The 12,007-nt window shown below is 37.5% G+C and overlaps 1 pseudogene; it reads right to left on the reverse strand.

The window, feature by feature from the left end:
- Positions 1 to 3,445: 3,445 nt before the first annotated feature.
- Positions 3,446 to 11,668, reverse strand: LOC126957260 (60S ribosomal protein L9-like; annotated as a pseudogene).
- Positions 11,669 to 12,007: the final 339 nt, after the last annotated feature.

The following is a 12,007-nucleotide window of genomic DNA, read 5'->3' on the forward strand; positions in this document are numbered from 1 at the left end:
TTGTATTCTGGCCTAACATATGATCTATCCTGGAGAATATTCACTGAATGCTTGGGAAGAATGTGTATTCTGTTTCCTTGGGGGAAGATGTTCTATAAATGTCTTTTAGGTCTTTTTTATTGATAAGTGACATTCAAATCCAATTTTTTATTAATTTTCTGTCTGAATGATTTTTTCACTATTAAAATGGTATATTGAAGTTCCTTATAATACAACTTATAAATTAAAAATAGATAGTAAGTCAATAGATTCACAAAGCAAATTGTTATTCTTATCCACATTTCCAAAACAAAGACACAAAAACACCAAAAGAAAAAGTAATTGTGTTGAAAATGGGGGACACATTGAGGATATGGGACAAACCCAAATTCTCAGAGTTTATATAGGTGTTGTTATTGTTATTGCTGTTTTATTGCACTGAATTATATAAGAAATGAGAAAATCAAACAATCCTTATGACAAATCTCTTTTGGAGTTTATTGAACATACTACTGCCTCTCAACTGCAGAGACCACATATTTCTGTATGCCAAGAACAACTACACATCATGTATAAAACTAAGGTCAAGTGTACAGCAGATTTCAAGCAAATCATTATTCCCCAAAAGATAATTTTGCATAGTTTTTTGAAGGAAATTGGTCTCAATTTGTTGATTCTTTTCAACAAAAATGTTAAGCTACACATGTTTTTTACTTCATTTTACATTTGTCTGAATAAAGCAATCCCTCCAACATATTTGCAGCGTTTTGCAACATCAGATGTTGCTTCCAGCTGCAAAAAAAAAAAAAAAAAAAAAAAAAAAAATTATCCTTTATGCTCCCTTATGCTCTAAACAATTTAGAATGTTTATATCTGTAGAAACAGTAGCTGCATGAGGAGTCCAGTACCCGAGAGGTGGTTGTTTCTATACACTATTAGACTATATCAAAGACAGCATTGTCAAGTACTTAATGATTGGCTTTTCATGTGGGACCCAACATTCCAATAGAGCCTTTATTATTCCTACCAATCTGGCTTTAGTTCATCTTCTACAGACACTCCAGATTAAATTTTCTTCATTATCATTACAGAACTACACAAATAAGTGGCGCATCTGTTCAGGAAGTGGTTTATTATCTGTTTGGATGAGGTTTGAGATGAATAGAAAAAATAACTATACAGGAGAGAAATGCACCAAGGTTTATGCCCACTGTGGAATTCAAGACCAGTTGTGTTATCTCTGAAAATCCTTTGGTCTCTCCCTTCCACTGAATGGGGAATTATTAACTAATGATTTGGTACCATTTATCATGAGGAAGAATGCAAAGCAGATAGAAATCAAACCAAAACAAATGCACAGAAACCTGGCACGTGATAAGGGTCTAATGACGACCTCACATTGTTCCATTCAATTTCCGGCCCATCTCTCCAAAAGAAAACTTGAAGAACTGTAAATATTTTACCAACAATCCCATATCAGATATTTCTCATGCAAAACAAGGCTGTATAAATAAATCTGTTGATTAGGAATGCATCAACACATTACAGCTGTGCCATTCACATGGGGCTTACAAACAATCTTTTCTGTTACTATTAGGCTTACACCATTCATTTCAGAACTAGCATAAGGCCTAGGCAGTCTGAAGAATCTATGCCAGCCCTGATCAGGTCTGCATTCAGGTATTTGTCTGCAACATACCTTGACTGTACTCCCAGTTTGCCATAGCTCAGTCATAAAATGTGCTACAAGTGGTTCATCTCTGTTAATAACTAAATAACAGTGAAAACAGAAACAACAACAATAATAATACTTACTCAAACTTTAACATAAAAGTAAATCACCTGATAATCTTGTTAAAATGCAGATTCTGGCCAGGCGTGGTGGCTCATGCCTGTAACCCCAGCCCTTCGGGAGGCTGAGGTGGGCGGATCACGAGGTCAGGAGATTGAGACCATCCTGGCTAACACGGTGAAACCCCGTCTCTACTAAAAATACAAAAAATTAGCCGGACGTGGTGGCGGGCGCCTGTAGTCCCAGCTACTCGGAAGGCTGACGCAGGAGAATGGCGTGAACCCGGGAGGCGGAGCTTGCAGTGAGCCGAGATCGCGCCACTGCACTCCAGCCTGGGCGACAGAGCGAGACTCATCTCAAAATAAGTAAGTAAGTAAATAAAACTAAATAAATAAAAATTCAGATTCTGTTTCACTAAGTCTGGGGTGGGGACTAAAATTGTATTTCTAACAAGCTCCCAGTCTTGCTGATGTTTCTGGCATGTAGAAAATACTAGCATGGAAATAGACCTATGGTGTTTAATAACGCTAGCCACCTGTGGCTACTGAGCACTCAAACTGCAGCTACCCAAATGGAGATGTGCCCTGAATATAAAATGCACATCAGACATCAAATGCTTACTGCTCCCCAAAATGCAATAGGTCATTAATAATTTTGTATTGATTAAATATTTAAACGATTTTCATATATTACAGTTAAATAAAACATATTATTTAAATTAATTTTACCTGTTTATATTTACTTTTTAAAATGTGGCAACTAGAAATTTTAAAATTATGTATATGGCTTGCACATTTCCACAATGCTGAGATGAACAACTTGTGAGTTTTTTGTTTGTTTCTTTAATGTATATATGTTAAACATTATATACATCACCATACCTTAAAAAATATCTCTTTGACATGCCTGCCTGGAGGTGGGATAACTCTATTCTTGCCACCAATCAAGTAGATGAACCTATTAAAATGCATTCAACAGAAATGAAATCAAATAGCATTAAGCTATAAGGAAAAGTATTTGTTCAGGTAACAGTAAACTAAGACTGGAGTACTTAATTTGGAACTCTGACTCTACTTCTTTTTAATTCTCTTAGTTAGATCCAATGCTCAGGCAAAGTGGCACATCTGCAACTGGAAAAAAAAAAAAAAAAAAAAAAAAAAAACAGAGAAAAAAGAGATAATCTCTTCCTTGAGTCTCTGTTTTAAAAACAAGAAAACTTTTCCAGAAACCACTAATAAACTTTAATTCCATCTCATTGTTTCAAACTGAGTCAGATCCCCAGTCTTAAACTAGTTCTTGTGAACTAAAAATTGACATGTTCTTATTACCTTAGACAGAGTTGCTTGTATCAATCACTGATAAAAAGAAATGGAATTAACAAGGTTCAGTTGAACTAATCATGAAACATCCCCAGAAAAGTGAAGTTGATCTTCCAAAGTGCAAGGCCATCACCTGATGGGAAATAAATAGGGTGGAGGAGGATAGACTGAAGACCAACAACAGTAGGTGAGACCCCTCTTCTGTTGTATAGGGTTATTATTTTGAGAAAAGTATACTTGATAATGGTATTTTTTTTCCAAATCAACAGGTCTTTTATTGGATCATTTAACTATCACAATTAGTTCTTTGGAATCATCTGGCATCTTGTTTATGTAACCAGACAACTGTTACAACTTATTCAGCTTGCTGAACTGTCCCTTTTACAGAGACATAGATGCCATCAAAATTTTTTCTGATACTCTTGTTTTTAGCTGTTGTGGCTTACTGAATCAAAGCAGTTGAATTTGAAGCAAGTTCAATGTCATTTCCTTCCAGGACTAAGTCATCTTTCAGGACTTGAGATACTGAACAAGCAACACCTGGCCTCATCTGAACCCTGTGGAGATTATATATATATATTTATATATATATATATTTGAGATGGAGTTTCACTCTTGTTGCCCAGGCTGGAGTGCAATGGCGTGATCTCGGCTCACTGCAACCTCAGCCTCCAGGGTTCAAGTGATTCTCCTGCCTCAGTCTCTCAAGTAGCTGGGTTTACAGACGCCCGTCAGCATGCCTGGCTAATTTTTTGTAGTTTTAGTGGAGACGGGTTTCACCATGTTGGCCAGGCTGGTCTCAAACTCCTGACCTCAGGCAATCCTCCACCTCAGTGTCCCAAAGTGCTGGGATTACAGGCATGAGCCACCTCATCTGGCCTTATCCAAGGAATGTCTGATTTCAACACGAGACCTAATCTCAGGGATAATGACATGGATGGGGAAGTGAGCATCCACAGACCTCATATTGTAATGGAAGTCCAGTGTAACACCTTTGATCATGTTCTGTACGTTACTACGAATAGTGCAAACAGTAGCCACTTTCTTTCTATTTCCCCCCTTCTGTCAACCTTGAGCCTCTTCTTTCCCTTTCCAAGGAGACTAAGTTCTACATTGATGTGACTGAAGTCCCTCTGCAGGTTTCCTCTGGGGCCCTTCACAAAAACTATGCATCCCTTCAGAGTGATGTTGACATTTTCTGAAATATCAACAGTCTGCCAAGAGTGGTCTTCATTCTCACAGTAGATGTGGCAAACACTGGTAAAAATTTTTATATTTTATACACACACACACACACACACACACACATATTAGAACCCAGAATCCTATCACTTCATAATATGATATTGCTGACTCTCTCCAGACAGCTCTTCAGGTATGCCCATAGGCAAAAATTGTGTAAACTATGTATAATTAACTGTCACCTTTTTTCCCATGCAATCTGCTGTAGAAATCTTTTCATTTAGATTTATATGACGATTTTTGCCGACTGAAATATCCCATTGTAAGCAAATGCTTTAGTTTAGACCTTTCCAGTCAGCGTGCCATGAATGGACTTCAGGTACATCTCAAGCTGTTAATCCACTCAGTCTTCAGTGTAGCCAGGTGAAGCCAGGGGCTTCCCAGCATATAGCTTTATTAGAGCAAGATTCTGATGGCCCTGCTCAATCATAAAATTTGTAAAGCATAGCCACTAATTTCTGCCAGTTTTTGATATTTCTGTTATTTTGAAATTTTCATTATTAGAAACAAATTACTATAAACATTATTAGTCATATATATTTTCCCAGTTGTTGGTTCTGGCAATAAAATTTTAGACACTTGTATTTTCAGCAGGTTTTTTAAGGCTTCAAGAAATAGACATGCGTAACACTCTTTAGGTATTAGAACTTCATAGTTGAGAAATATGAAGATATAGAAAGATAGTGGTTACATTCCCATCAGCTCTTCATCAAGATCCTCATCAAGTTCATTTGATATCACTTGGGATAACAATTAGAAATAAGGTGATCTGTCTCACTAGACTTTCTGATATTTAGACATCCTAAAGTGGAGTAATGTCAAACCAGTACAGAGGAGGTTGGCTTCGCTAATATTCAGTTAACCTATGGATGGTTTGAGCCAGTACTTGCTCCATGGATACCAGAGGTGTTTCCATTCCAATTTCCCAGGGGTGTGTGTGTGTGTGTATATACTTCCAAGCAGATAAAAGAGAGGCAGAGAAAAGTGGGCAGGCAGTACACACACAAAAAACACAGGCAGACAAACAGCATTTTCTGATGAAATTGGCTGAGCTTAAAATATTTTTAAAAGGTTAGAAACCTAAAGCAATTCTTTTCCAAAAATTCATATTATTAGTTCCATTTTACAAAGAAGGTGATGGAGGCTCAAAGACTAACAAAACCAGAAAGTCTTCAGAGTGATGTTTGACTCAAAATTCTATGCTCTCTATTTGAAGCCAGCTTTATCATCCAGAAAGGAACTGGTAGTTATGCAGGACAAGCAAGACCCAAAATTGAGGCTTAGCCTGGGATGGTTTTTGGCTCTGCCCAGGGGTTCTTGGCTTTGCCCAGGAAAGAATTCAAGGGTGAACTGGTGGTGTTACACAGCAACTTTTATTGAAGCTGCAGTGTACAGCAGCCAGCAGAGGTACTGCTCCTTGCAGAGCAGGACTACCCCGTAGGCAATGTGCCCAGAGTGGAGCTCAAAGGCATGTCTGCATGCATATTTATACCTACTTTAAATTATATGCAGAAATTCCTAGCAAAAAAGTGGCAACTTCAAGTCATTTGGTCATTATCATGGAAGAAGGCAGCAATTTCCAAGTGTTGCCACGACAATGGTAAATTAACGTGGCACGCTGGTGGGGTGTGTCTTATGGAAAGCTGTTTCCCACACTGGACCTGTTTTAGCTCATTCTCTATTTGGCCTGGTATCTGAGCCCCGCCTCCAGAGTCAAGCATGGCTGCCCAGTTGTCATTTTCTAAATTCATGGAAAATGTTCGTGTTGATTTGGGTGAAACTTGACCTTGATACAGCAAAACAATTTGCAAGTTCATATTCAGTGAGCTGCATGATGAAGGTGCCAGATCCACATTAGCATAGCACAATCACAAATGACTGTACAGTAGTCCTCTGTGAAAAATGGCTACATTAATGATTGCCTACTGATCAGTCTAAGTTCTAGAAGAAGATTTGCTAGGAACATCCCTGAGAGGCCTTGAATTGCTCAGCACTAGTACTATACAGTCTGGATTTTATGTGGTGTTCATCATTGTCTTATACATTCAGACTATATAAAGGTTGCCAGTAAGCAAACATAGAATCAGTTGGGTAAACTACATCTTGATACTAAATTCTGTAGAAATTGATAAATAAGCTGTAAAGTTATAATGATTTATCAGAATGATTAAAGCCATAATTTTTTATACCATTGGTTTGAACCACACAGACACTGCTGCTGAAAGGAGCCAATCATGTATACTCTACACCTGAAAAACAAAATTTTAAAACTTTGTATTAATGTTAAATATATTCATGTAAAAAATGGATCTGACATGGGTAAAACATGCAGAATACACATATGCACCAATAGTCTCTTTATTACGTATACTTTGTTGGCTCCTTGTTTTCTGAATAAACAAAGTGGGCAAGGAGACTCTAACTTTCTCCATAATTACACTTGTGAGATCATTTCATTCAACAAATATTGCTTCAGATGCTATTATGTGCCAGGCAGACAAAAGGATGCAACACTAAGCAACATGGATATTCCGCTACCTTCAAAGAGCCTGAAGTCTAGAGAGAGATAAACAATTACAATTGTTTATCTGACAATTACTAGACAGTGTAATGAGAACTCTGCTTGGAGAAGAGCAAGGCATGGTTGCTCCTAACCTACATTTTGGAGGAGCAACTTCTAATCTGATCTGACAAAAAAGTTAGGTGAAGAATAGTAAGAATAAGAGAATATCCTGTGAAAAGGCCAGAAGTTTAGAGAAAAATATTCATTCAGGGAACTGCAAATATTCAGGTATGTCTAGAACATAAAGTCTAAGTGGGGAATGGTGTAAAAAGCAGTTGAAGAAATAAGCTACAAGGACATCACAAACTCCAAAGAAAATTAAATAATTTGGACATTATTCTGAGGGCGATTGAGAGCAAGGTTGCCAGATAAAATGTAGAAGGCCCAGCAAATTTGAATTTCAAATAAACAACAAATAATTTTTAGTATAAATATATCTTATCACTAAAAAGATATGATTAAAAAATCATTGTTTATTTGAAATCAAAATAACTGGGTATTCTGTGTTTTTATTTATTTAATCTGACGACCTTCATAGGAAGTCACTAAAGGAGTTTAAGCAGAAGAATTAAATGATATAATTTGAGGTTTAGAGAGATATCACTGGTTGTGATACAGAAAACAAATTCATTCATTTGTTCACCTATGACATCATTTTTTGAGCAGCCACCTTAACATTTAAGTAAGAAACAAATCTGTAATTCCAACAAAAACTTAGGGCAGTGTCTTTTGAGTAGCATCCTTCATATTCTTGCCATATTCTCCCTTCCTGTATTGCTATGTATGCTGCAATATGTGGAGTGATTAACTGTACAGCACATTGACTACGGAGCCAGAGAATCTGGATTCAGTCTCTGACATCCTTTACTCATGAATTGTGCAAGATACTTAACCTCTTATGTCTCAGTCTCTTTATTTGGGAAAAAACGAATATAATGTTTTCTGCATATTTTAAGGATCAAATGAGTTAATGTACATAAAGCCCTTAGAACAGTGTCTGACACAGAATAAACCTTATGAAAGCATCCATTCTTACTTTAAGTATTAACTATGTTTTCTTCAAGTAAAATTTTTTTAATTTAAATAAACTTACCTAAAGCAAAACATTGTATCATGATTATAAGTTGAAAAGTAATTATTTCATTTGCCATAAATAGAAGTTCACGGCATAAATTCAACTTAAAAAAATACGACAATAACAACAAACTATCATACTGGATTTATTCTTTTGCAAAATAACAATGAAACGTATTTTTTAAAATCTCACTGTTGCATTTTACAGAAGAGGAAATTGAGGCTCAGAAGAGAAGAGATTTTCCTCAGTCATAGTGACTTAAGCACGCAGCAGGGGAATGTATCTGTGGTCATTAATTCCTAATTCAGGGCTTTCTGCAATGTATCTATGGCTGTTTTATCATAAAGGTTTAGTGTACATACCTGCAGAGCTGCATAGCTTTAGACCTTTAATTTTTCTAAAACTCCTGTAGTCAAGTATTACTGCTTGCACTACAATTTCCAAACCTTTCTTTATTGTTGCCTGTCACTCTTTTCACTGAGCTTTCTAAAGTTCCATCTCACTCAGCCCTTAAGAGAGGAGTAAAGTTCTCATCTCACTGGAGTGGGAGCAGAGCTCTCTAGCTGCTGTTCCTGTGGTCAGGCGAGATGGACCTTTCCATTGAAGAAAGTTCAGAAGAAGCTTCTAGACACACACATACAAACGCATGCGCACACACACACCACACACACTTTTCTGCACTTATCAATACCTCTTTTTTAACATTAGATCCCTCCTCTTTATGCTTCCATTGGCTCCTTTCTTTTTCACTCCTTCTTCTGATCTATTTTAGTTTTTCCTGGTTCTGAGCTCCTGGAGGCAGGCAAAGTAGGAAGTAAAATATATCAGCAGGCTTAATGCAAAGACAAACAAATGTTGCAATTGCCAAAATCAAAATATTCACTCATGTACCACCTAAAAGTACTCTGGTTGACATACATCAGAAAACTCTGCTGAAAAGAATCCTGTCCCTAGAATTCTAGGCAAACAAGGAGTGAAGAGCTGAAGCCCCAGTCGCCTGACACTGAGAAAGCAACACCTCTCCAAGTAGACATGCTGATGACCAAGGACAAACATTTTATTTTTCTATGGCAGGCCTTTTCACATGTAGTGATGATTAACGAGCTTTCAAAGTAAACGATGCCCTAATAATGCAAGTACACACAACTAGCACCATTCAGTGTCCTGTATTTATGTGCTAGATTTTACAAGTCAAGGCGGCCCTCATAATGATTTTGATAAAGAAATGTAATTCATACCTGGCTGGCTGAAGCAAGCATTTAAAATACAAAATCCATTTAGTACCGATTAGCTTTAGGACATTATTTATGTAATCTGCCACAATGGCAGATATTAGACAGAACGTTTTTCTCTTTCCTTTGAAACAGTTTATCAATCACCCTTGCTCCTGACAAGCCCTTAGGAGGAAAGCATTTATCAGAGTGTATTATAAAACTCTAAAAATAAAGGCTGAAACTAGTGTTTATACGGAGAATACAGGCCGATTGCAAAGACTTGAGAAAAGACTGTTTAGTCTCCAAGTCTCTTCAGGCAAGAGGAGAAGTCAAGCTTGCAGAGATGCATTGGTAGTGCTCTGGAGTAGAGGGAAGAAATCTGTTAGTGGATTCTTAAAATGTAATATGCAGAGATGAGGGAGTTGTACAATACAGTGAGTAATATTTGCTTTCAACAAGCAATGTGAAATGTATAGATAATATGGTGCTTTTTGAATTTGCAAATGTCACAGAATTCACAATACCCAGTGGAGTTGAACAAGCAATAAAAACCTTGTATGAGGAATGGTAATGCTTATAACTTGCACAATGTTGTGCTATTCGTCTTGAAGATGGGAACTGAAGAGTATCTTGTAGTTAGAGCAGCAATCTAGAAGTTCTCGACTCTAGTTTGCTTTCAAGAAGTCACTTAATTTCTTCCAGGCCTCTATTCCACTTTTGGAAAAATAGCTTCCAGGTGTATCTTCCAGAGGCCTAAAAGTAAAGGTTCTCAATGCTTGCAGCAAATTAGAATTACATGGGAAATTATAAAAAAGAATTAGAAACAGCACCCAAAATTAACTAAGACTCGTGGATGCTAGGATCCAAACATCTTTTTTTGTTGTTGTTGAATTTAAATATCTCAAATGATTCTAATGTTCAATTAGAGTTAGGAGCCATTGGCTGAGAATAGTAGTTCTCAAAATATGTTGAATATTGGGAAGTTTTAAAAATCCAAATGCTCATATCACACAATATCAATTAAATCAGAATTTCTGGGGATATATCCCAATGCCAGTAATTTATAAAGCTTCCCAAATGATTCCCAAGTGTAGTCAACTTAGTGGGCCATTGGTCTATATTATTGTATCTCAAACTTTAATGTGTATATGGATGGTTTGGGGGATCTTATTAAAATGTAGATTCTTATTCAGTAGATGGGGCCTGATAACTCTTAATTTCACAGCAAACTCTTAGGTGATGCAGCTGTTGCTGCTCCAGGCATTTGATGTAACAAAGAAGTCTTGAAGAATTAAATGCAAACTCCTGACATAAGCATTCAAAGCCCTCCATATTCATCAGGAACTTTATGTACACTGCTTTGGGCTAAGACCCAAAAGTCCTTAAATGGCACATTCTCCTCCTCACAAGATCCATAAATGTTTTATTTCAGTACTATTTCCCAACCCTCCTCTTAGAAAATACAAGAAATGGGAAAATGGGAAATGAGTGCTCAAGAGTTATTTGAAAAGAGCATTTGATGTCATGTCATACTGGGTCCTTTTTACCTTTTACCTTTTTACCTTCAGTAGGGATGACACCAGGTTCAAGAGGCCAAAGAGGAGATCTGGAGACAGTGAATTAAACAGAGGTTTATTTGTGGATACTTACTCACCAGGGTAATCCAGTGGCAGTGGGCTGGACAGGAGAATTGCAACAGCTTGTAAAAAGCATGCTGTTTATATAGCACTTTTACTTACTGCCCTCCCATAACAACTTCAATGTGGTAACCCTCGTTTCTTAAGTTAAGCTATTACTGTCAGGTGTATCTGGCATACAGGATATGCTTAAGGTAAGTTATTGCTCTCAGATGCATCTACCATACAAGATCATGCTCAGGATATGCTTAGGTTAAGTTACTGCTGTCAGGTGCATCTACTATACGTCTAGTCATACCTCCTGCCTGAATTCATAAACTTTCTGGAGTAGCAAAATATCATATGTTAATGCAATGCAGAAGCTATGTATAACCCAGTCTTAAGACTTGGGGCCCAAGAGCTGCAGACTGCAGGAACCACTCTATGACTCCCCCATTGTAAATGGCCTGAGTGTCAGATGGGGGTTAGAAGCTGTCCCAACTTATATGTTGCAGTAACAACAGAATTGGGTTTCAGAAAAATCCTTAAAATGTATAACCATGGCAGGAAGTGTCTGAAAACACCCAGACCATCAAGATTTTTAATAGATGTTTGCTATATCTGCCTCCCTCCTTTTTATTTTTTTTTATTTTTTATTTTTTTTTTTTTGAGACGGAGTCTCGCTGTGTCACCCAGGCTGGAGTGCAGTGGCGCGATCTCGGCTCACTGCAAGCTCCGCCTCCCGGGTTTACGCCATTCTCCTGCCTCAGCCTCCGAGTAGCTGGGACTACAGGCGCCCGCCACCACGCCCGGCGAGTTTTTTGTATTTTTAGTAGAAACGGGGTTTCACCATGTTAGCCAGGATGGTCTCGATCTCCTGACTTCGTGATCCACCCGCCTCGGCCTCCCAAAGTGCTGGGATTACAGGCTTGAGCCACCGCGCCCGGCCTCCTCCTTTTTACTTTTACAGTAATCACCTTTGCATAGATTTTTAAAGATAACCCAAGTCTAGTACATTAATTTCCTATCTGACCTTTTCATCTTGTGTCTCTTTTCTCATCCATTTCATCGCCCAAGTTGCTATGCAAATAATTTTTACTAAAACACAGCTTCAATTATTATGCCACATTTTAAAAAATTATCAATAGTCCCTATTGCCAATAAGGTAACAGTAGTTGGATGACTCCAGTGGAGGAACTTCTGATGG

The sequence above is a fragment of the Macaca thibetana genome, chromosome 6 (assembly GCF_024542745.1).
Source record: "Macaca thibetana thibetana isolate TM-01 chromosome 6, ASM2454274v1, whole genome shotgun sequence".
Taxonomy (NCBI): domain Eukaryota; kingdom Metazoa; phylum Chordata; class Mammalia; order Primates; family Cercopithecidae; genus Macaca; species Macaca thibetana.